The 8,534-nt window shown below is 34.7% G+C and overlaps 1 protein-coding gene across 1 annotated transcript in view; it reads right to left on the reverse strand.

The window, feature by feature from the left end:
• The window catches only part of LOC110381040 (myogenesis-regulating glycosidase), a 38,756-nt gene extending 35,489 nt beyond the window's left edge, over window positions 1-3,267 (reverse strand). Inside the window, exon 1 of the mRNA XM_049846215.2 lies at window positions 3,113-3,267. The gene's annotated coding sequence lies outside the window, so the exon portion shown is untranslated. The remainder of the gene's footprint in view (window positions 1-3,112) is intronic.
• Window positions 3,268-8,534: the final 5,267 nt, after the last annotated feature.

Here is an 8,534-nt window from a genome sequence, read left to right on the forward strand (position 1 = left end):
CAATTTTGACAAGTCTTTAAAAAATACAGAAATCACAGTGAACAGAAAAAAATATACAAAACAACCAGTCAATTAAGTCAGCAATCATAACAATTTACTCATTATTTATGGGAAGTAAAACATTACGAGATAATTCAAAAATTGCACAGATTTTCGTAATTATTGAGTTGTAGCTCATCAGAAATAGATTTACGATTCCCTTGGACTACGAAACATATAGCAAAACCTTTGTCATTATTTGGAGATACAGTTAGTCCAAAAATTAAAATCAGAATTACAAAATATGTGGACACTAAAATCTTGAATGAAAAATCTATGTTAAACGACTTTTGTGGTACCTATCCTGATTGGAATTTTATTGGTAAGAAATAAAAGAAAAAATGTTTCAAATGATAATTAACTCAATAAAAAGCAAAGGACAGTTCAGCAGTAAATTTTTAATTATATAGTAAGTAAGTACCTCATAGCATGGAATAGATTAAATTTAATTGAGGCTATTACTCGAAAGAAAATTTATAGATACCTAATATTGTATAGAAAAAAGTTATAAAATTAAGTAAATTCCATTAAAATATAAGGTTAACTACTTAACAAAGGTTTTCAGCCTGCCCATTTACTTATGCCTGGTTTACGATAACAACACTATAAAATATTTATGGAATACGCGTTAACGTGATTTCCCTTTCAATGAAAATACGTGATTTGAACAAAGTTCTTACTGAAATAAATGCATAACCTTTTGTTATGGAAAACGATGAATAGATGTCTAGATAGAAATTCATAAGATGACTAGGTACCACTGGATAATTTGCAAAGCATAAAATCGAATTTTGTCTTTTTCCTAGCCCAAAGTTTTATTTTATTTATTTAATGCTTCTGCACATTTTGTACATGGGCGGACTTAACGCCTTAAGCGTTTTCTAAAAGTCTACCTTTGGGTGGTGGAGAAATAGCAGTTTTCACTCGCGTTCCACAAAAACTGCTTTAACAGTGCTAAAATAAGTGAATAGAGTTATTTAAAATCTTTTGTTTTACCGACATAATCTTTTTATTTAAATGTCTTGTCTCTGCCTACTCATCATTATCCTCCGAGCTTTTTTCCTAACTATGTTGGGGTCGGCTTCCAGTCTAACCAGTGCTTTACAATGAGCGACTGCCCTATCTGACCTCCTCAACCCAGTTACCCGGGCAACCCAATACTCCTTGATTTGACTGACTGTCTCCGCTTACTCAGTGGGTAGGTATACCCTGAATGGAGAAATTATATTCGTTGTTTCAAAACTTCTCCGCTGTGCTCCGCTTTGGTGGATCCTAGCCCTAACACTGGTTCGACGGATGTGTTAACATCTGAGAACTTTTGAACCAAGGAATTATGTGTGATTAATTCTTTCAGATTTCACAGGGTGATAAATAGTAACTACGCATATAATTAGGTGTGGGTTTAAATTATCTTCCTGCAATTCATTGCTTAGAAGTTTTTACTAAATATATAGAGTTATAACTAAACAGTAAAAAAATGGCTTATCATATTCCTGGTGACTAATAACTTAAAAGTCGACAAATGTTGGCAACAAATAAAATAACTTGCCAGCGATTAAATATTTTCGCGACTATTATAATATGTAAGGTTCAAAATTAAGGGTATTGTAAAAACTAAAAACTAGCAGCTGCGTTTGGGTAGCAAATAAACTATACCAGTCAATTGAAATATTAGGTGAGGAGCTATTTATAATGACTTGGCGACTAATAATGTTAGTTGAGTGGCAAAGATAATATGTTACCAACTATTTCGTGCCGACTAAAAACCCAGTTTCAGGCTTCGCTTTGTGGATAGCTCTAAATATTAAAAGGAGTACAATAAAAAGGAATAAGAGTTAATTATTAATATTGTGTATCATAATTTCATGAAAACGGCGGAAGGTGCGGTGGTATTATCTCACTTGGCGCACTATGAAGATGGTAGAATTTAATTTGGATTCATTTTATTTAGCATATTGCCATTTATAACCTTCAATTAAAAAAACATTGTATTAAAAATTTAAGTTAGTGACGAAAACGAATCGCTGCAAAACCGACTCCACGTAGTCTTATCTGCCCTACCCCTAGAGTGCAATTCAAAACCGCGTAGGCGCGGAGGGGCGAGGCGGCCTGCGAGCTGAGGCGCAGGTAGTTTTAACGCTCGCCGCCACGGCTGAGGCTAGCCGAAGCCGCGGTGGTGAGCGTGAAAATCATCTGCGACGATAAGCTCGCATGGGACCGCCGGAGCCCCGCAGCGCCGGAGCCGTGACAGAAGTCATGCTTGCTGCATGTTGCATGCTTACTTCCACCTATAATTTTGAAAATAACAGCCGCAAAATATTTTTTCTTCATGCCATTTTAGACTTTATTTAAAGCTATTAAAAAGTCGCACAATATATTTATAATATGAGCTAGTTTATATTTATTCTTCACCCAAACAATTTTAAATAGAACCTGATTTGTATTTTTTATGAATGCCCATTTTCTATTTTATTGTCATCATTAAGTTTTCGCTTAGATATTAATTCAGTTGCCAAAAGAAAAACTTGATGCTAGTTTAAATTAAAACGGACCTCATAACTGATATATTAATATGCTACCTTTGACTTATTATGATACTCCTTTTTAGCTGCCAACCCATTATAAATGGTACCCACTCTATTATTTTTTTAAACCTATATTCGTTTTACTTAGTCGCCGCGTTAAATACATGCCTAAAAAAATTATGTTAGACTTAAAAAAAAAAACTCACCAAATCTGATGTTGAATATAGGTCCTAAATATGAGTAAGGTAAGGTAAGATTATTTTATGGTCTGTTTGTTTTTACCTTCTCAATTAATAAAGCAATCAATTAGGTATGATACCTATGTTATTATGTGGGTAGATACTTAGTTACCAAGTAGGTACTACCCACATTCTGATTAGTATTTTAAATCTTATGTTCAATCTTTAACACCACAAAATGTTATTTATTAATATTGTTGGGCTTTTTAAGTTACCCATCGGCTAACTCTAGATCCTTAAAATATTTAGGACACTTCACTCTTAATTAACTTTAATTAGGTAAAATAATTTCACATGAAATATACTTACGAACTTCAAAAAACAAAACACAATCACAGCCAAGAAACTTCAAAAACTTAATAAAAGAAAGGTTCCACATTCAAATCCTACTTGACACCACCAGCCAATCACGCGCGTTCCCGCGTTACATGCGCAGGAGTCGTTCGGGGGCGCGAAGTATACTGCTCATTATCTGCGTTTACTCGAGTGCCGCAAACCGAGTAGTATGGTGACGACAACACACGTGAGGATTTCCTCACGACTTGCCACCAATGGGTATGGGCAGTGTTTAATTGAGCCGCTTAATTTGTATCGTATCGTTTACCTAGCTATGATTGCGCCCACGCACCCAGAAGGTAAGTACGCAGGGTTGACGCTAGACATAATTTATTGTTGAGTGTACAGTATTTTGAGGTAGGGACAACATAAATAATAGAAATGTTATACTTTATAAGTATGCAATGTGACGAACCGATTTTGAAGATTTAACGTAGAAAATTGTCGATGATAAACAAATGGCAAATCAATTTATTTTGCAGAGGATATGGGTACAAAATAAGATGTTGAATTTAATAATGGCATACACGATGAAAAAAATATACCTACATATATTTGATAAAACTGATATTATTCTCCAAATGCAAATAGGGCTACTTTACATAGACGCGTAGATACGTCACCGAGGCTGGAGGAAACGTTAATGCGACAATAAGATCCGGCGCCGCGCTAACTGGCCGTGCCTCGTTGGGCAGTGAGGAGTTACAAGTAGGCAGGTAGCTTGTTTACTGCGTCTTTCCGAGATGGATCAGATTTTCGGATTACAAAAGCAGCTGCTTTTTTTGTAGGTATCTCTGGCGTGTTCAACAGAACGTCTGTCTGTTTGACTCCGTATTAATCTATTATTAATCAGCTACCGTATTAATACAGCATGAGTTTGTTATGCAGCTTTTTAAATCCAACTTGAGCAAGTGCTGTGATCACTTGTACCTACCTATAGTCTTTGTTTGACTAGCTAGAAGTAGGTATGTAGTAGGCTTGACAAACCTAGTATGTGGTAGTTAGGAACCTCCACAAAATTATGGTGATCTATCTACGTTTAAATAACTTAAGTTTTAACACAAGGTAGGTGTATGTAAGATCCGTCATCAGAAATTATGATCGGAAATTAGCAGTCTGGTTCGTGATTGACCGTTTAGCGAGACATGAGCAATCACGTGAGACTGTTTAGCGATATCATTAGGTACCTACTTTAATCACTGAAGTTTATTAGCGATTTTTGGTGTGAAAACTGTTTCTAGTTTCTGATAGGCCTGTGGTTATTAAGTGTTCAAGTTGATTCATCTTTGCAGAGGATTATTTGATTAGGATTGAAATTTGCCCATTTGAAAAATACCAAGGTGGCTATAATTAAATATGCAATAATCATCGTTAGTTTCATATTATTTAATTTTGCTCTAAATTGTAGCTTTGCCTATCATTTAAAAGTAGGTAACCCAGGAAGCCCAAGTTGGTTCGTAGGAAAATCAAGAATTTTGTTAGTTTTTGCTCACAAGCGTCTCATTTTACTGAAAATGTCCACTAGTCATGACATCTTCATCTGCAGTCAGACAGGATTTCACACGTGCATTATGTAATTTACCAATTTACAAGCGTTTGAAACAGTCCAAATAACTAGGTTTGTCTTGCGTTTCAATTGAGAAAAGGAAGTCCAAATTAAAACGATATTTGAGGACCTGTTATTGACCTATTTAGTGCAGTGAGTTATTCTGACTTCAGGGTCGGAGGTTCGATGCTTATCTGTAGCGTTGGCGTTAATATGTTTCGGAGTGAGCAATTTGGCAATCCTGTTTGTGTTAAGTTTAATGTGTTCTAGCTAGAATCTTTGACAGAATGGACTAGCTAGGACATTAGATCCACTTGACGTTTCACGTGAATTAAAGACAGGTATGGTTCTCGCCAAATGTTATGGCGTTTCGGAACATCGTCTGAATCGCTAGACACCATCTTTAGGTATCAGCGCGTTTATACGAAGGGTAAGGATATAAAAGTGCTCGGAGGTTGGTTCCAAGACGTCTTTAAGTTTGGCGAGACCTAGATCACAGCTTTTATGAAAAGCAGTTGTTGCAAACAAGAAGCAGAAGAACTACTTTAACCCCTCTGCTCGACAAGATTTTGACATATTATGACTATACCGTTGATTCGGCGGGATATTTTGAATCGCGACATGGAAGTCAAAAATTTGTACTAACTTTCAACACATGAATTCTAAGTCCGTAATGCCTGATTAGAAGTATTTTAACTATAACTTTAGAGCTCACTTATTTGACAACAACGTGCAAAGGTCAAATGGGGTCAGTTAGTTCAGAAAAATATAATAATTACGGTGTTTTTAAGTCTATCGAAAAGTTAGGCATTTCAAATTTGGTGAAAACTTACCAATAAATAATCGCATCACTTTCTCAAACACAACACAAACGTCATATTTATAACATTTTCAATCCATTGCAATACATTTCGTGCACTTATTTATGTTCAATAACTAAAAAATCAGCACATAAAATACACAATAAAAATGAACAATATTTACAAGATCAAAGTCACAGACAAGTAGAGTTTGGAATAGAGTTTTATTTTTTTTTTCAATCATCGGTGTGTATTCGATACCTAAATCGGATATTTATTATAAATAATCGAATACCAATTTTATATATTTTTTTTAATAGCAACTTATTTCAATTTTATTTATTAATTTTAAATTATAGGTTCAATTTGTTTTTGTTGTTAAGAAAAAAGATATTTAAGTTTTATGAAAGTTTTTAGCATTAAATTTTTATATGTATTATTTATTTTGGTGTTGCGTCATTCGTAATAATTTTTAACTTTAATTGAATTTTTATTACCTATTACGGAATTTTAATTTATTCTTATAGATATTATTTCTGAACAATTCTAAGATTTTTGTTTCGGCGGAGGGTAAGCCTGCTCATAGAGGTATTTAGCCTACTTCAATCGATCTCAGTGGCGTGCACTTGGAGAGGCCTATGTCCAGTAGTGGACTGCGATAGGCTGATGATGATGATGATGATGAGGGTAAGCCCGGTGTTCTGAAATATAATGCAATTTGTAACTACCAAAGTAATGTACTTATTTGATGATGAGAAACAATACCTAATAATAATTGATTGATTTTAAAGTCACCAAATATTTTTAACCGAATCCCAAAAAGGAGGTGGTTCTCAATTTGGATGTTTGTTTTTGGTCGAAAGGGTATATTCCCCATTTTTGTTATTAGGTCCAGGATCTGATGATGGAAACCTTGAGAAATCGAGGGCAACTCTCGAAAATTGTAAGCATAGATAAGGTTATAACTTGACACTCAGATGTATGTCTGATAACACTATGAAACAGTAAAGGTTTGGAGCTGACCTGATGATGGAGACCAGAGAAGGTCGAGGGATCTCGACAACCGAACTTCTCTCGTCTCCATCTCCTTCACTGTTGCAGAGGCCTCGTAAATATATAAGCACAAACACGAGAAAGTTTAAATATTCAGTTGTCGAGTTCCCTCGAACTTCACTGGTCTCCATCATCAGATCAGCTCAAAACCTTCACTGTTGAATAGTGCTACCAGGCAAACACCTGAGTGATAAGATTTCAACCTATGTATTTCTGCAACTTTCGAAAGTCGCCCTCGATTTCTCAAGGTTCCATCATCAGATCCTGACCTGATGATAACGGGACCACCTCGGAAGTATACGCTATCAAACAAAAAAAGAATCATTAAAATCGAGAAATAAATGGCTGAGTAATCGCGTAACAAACATACAAAAAAAAACGGTCGAATTGAGAACCTCCGCTTTTTGGGAAGTCGGTTAAAAATAAGTCGGCGGCGGCCATCTTTCCATCTTGGACCAGCTTTCGATGAACAGCGAACTATTTGCCCTTTCAAACAATGAAATCGTCATAAAATTTTGCGATAACTACACCTAACTACGGCTCTCGTCAAATAGCTTTGCCGCTCAGTTAAAAAGTTGGAAGTAACGAATCGCCATTAAGTTTGGCAGGTCTACAGGAATCCTGCACATAAAACACCCGAAGAAATAAATAAGTCTTCATTTGCCGTCTTCAGAAACCCTAAAAACCGAAGATTTTTTTTATTCCGGCTACAACGTATTTTCTACCACTGCATACTACCATTTTCTAGCATTTTTTTCAAAATAAATTAAGTCATTTTACTTTTCCTAATTTATTTTCAGATTATGGTAAGTACCTATACAAAACTGCAATTTAGTAATATTATAAAATAAAATTATTAAATCGATTCTTTATTTTAACGAATCGGATCATTCGATGCAAAACTTCTATCACCGTCGCCATCTTGTCTATGCGTCTTCAAATTTAAAAAAAACAACTAATGTAAACAAACATGGCGAGTTCGATCAGAATTCCCGGTAATTACGATTGGATTTTAAAAAGGTATATTTCTAACGGGATGCTAAATATGAAAGGTTTGAATGCGTAAAAATAATTTAAATTTATTTAGTTATTTTATTTAGTACTCACAAATGTGGTTTGATTGGAAAGAAAATAAATATGAGCGTAAATAATTAGGAAAGTGTATGACTGATTCGCAGACCCCAATTGGGGTCTAAACCGAGCTTACGGTGACATTGATGTTCAGACCCCGATTGGGGTCCGCTACGGATTTGACGGTTAAGTATAATGAACGACTATTAAAAAAAGAGTAGACTTGAATACAATTTTATTTATTTAAGCGAAATCTATACATACTGATTTTATCACACAAACACTGTGAACAACATACATTATTATTAAATATAATATAATAATATTGAAGTTGGACGACTTTTTAGATATGTGTTATAGCAACCAGCGCAAATGGAATTAATTGGAAGAACTTTCTAATCTGTGACATTCCTGTACAAACGAGCAACAAGTGTTGACCAACAATTGGGACACTATTATTGCATTTTTATTCAACAGCTATCCGTCTAAATAATAATAGAAAACACGTTTATTGCGATCTTATTCTGTAAGGGAGTAAAAATATCACCTCATTTTCATTGTATATTTTCTGTTTAGTATTCTAAAACAATCGTGCAACACATAAGCGACTAAAAAGTTGCCCAACAACCGCTAAGTATCGGACACAGCGTGAAGTGAATCTATGAACTATGATTGGAATGTATTAATATACAGTAAACTATGTTTACAAATATTGGTAGCGAATGTGGCCCAACATATTTTTAGAACCTTTAAAGTATTGGTCATGTTGGTATGTTGGTGCCAATCAAAGCCAATGTTTGTGAACACAGCAAATAGTTACAATAGAGAAATGAGATTTTAGTTCTTACACTAAGATACCACTATCCATAATAGTACACTGAAGTGCAATAAAAAAGTATCATGATTATTTAAATTTTGATATTAC

The sequence above is a fragment of the Helicoverpa armigera genome, chromosome 17, assembly GCF_030705265.1.
Source record: "Helicoverpa armigera isolate CAAS_96S chromosome 17, ASM3070526v1, whole genome shotgun sequence".
In the NCBI taxonomy this organism is placed as follows: Eukaryota; Metazoa; Arthropoda; class Insecta; order Lepidoptera; family Noctuidae; genus Helicoverpa; species Helicoverpa armigera.